The sequence below is a fragment of the Echinops telfairi genome, unplaced genomic scaffold (assembly GCF_000313985.2).
Source record: "Echinops telfairi isolate 266 unplaced genomic scaffold, ASM31398v2 ScPeMD7_1;HRSCAF=3_0, whole genome shotgun sequence".
In the NCBI taxonomy this organism is placed as follows: domain Eukaryota; kingdom Metazoa; phylum Chordata; class Mammalia; order Afrosoricida; family Tenrecidae; genus Echinops; species Echinops telfairi.
In genome coordinates this window covers 22,925,974-22,926,700 of record NW_022103896.1, presented here as the reverse complement: position 1 = coordinate 22,926,700, position 727 = coordinate 22,925,974, and positions in this window count along the sequence as shown.

The window sequence follows — 727 nt, the reverse complement described above, 5'->3', positions numbered from 1 at the left end:
GGCGCGTCTCTGCACTATAGGATTAATGTGAATTGGAATATGCGGTGGGCATTTCATGATTTCCACCTTTGGGCCACTGTGAAAGGGACTGCATTCAGATTGGTACCGTTTTCTGTTTGGAGTCCTGCCTTTACCTCTTGTAAGTAGGAATCAAGGCCTGGGATTGCTGGGTCATATGGTAGTTCCACATTTTTAAGCAACTGTCAAACTCTTTCAGATAGGAGCCATACCATTTTATTACACTCCTACCAGCAATAGATAAGGACTCCATTTCTCTACAACCTCACCAACTACTCAATGGACTTTCTGTCGTTGTCAAATAGAGCTGAGGTGGTATTTCATGTGATTTCAGATCTGAATTCTCCTAACAGCTAATGGCATGAAGTATCTTTTCATGTGCTTGTTGGAAACGGAATGTCTGCCTTGGTGAGCTTCTCGTTCATGCCCTTTGGCTATTTTGTAATTGGGGTGTCCTTCTGTTGCTAAGCTGTACACAATTTCTGAAAGTCTAAAAAGTGCATTGACCTTGAAAGGATGTTAAGGACAATGTCTGTTTTTCACATTTAATGTATATTAGAAAATTTGAAAGAATCCGGTATTCTTTCATACAAAAAAATATACAGAGTTGAGAAATTGTGCAAGATCAGCTTTTCTGTAAGAATTTTTACTCTAATAGCTTTTCGTGGGTGGAACAGCCAGAATGGATCAAAAGGGATTTTATCATTTG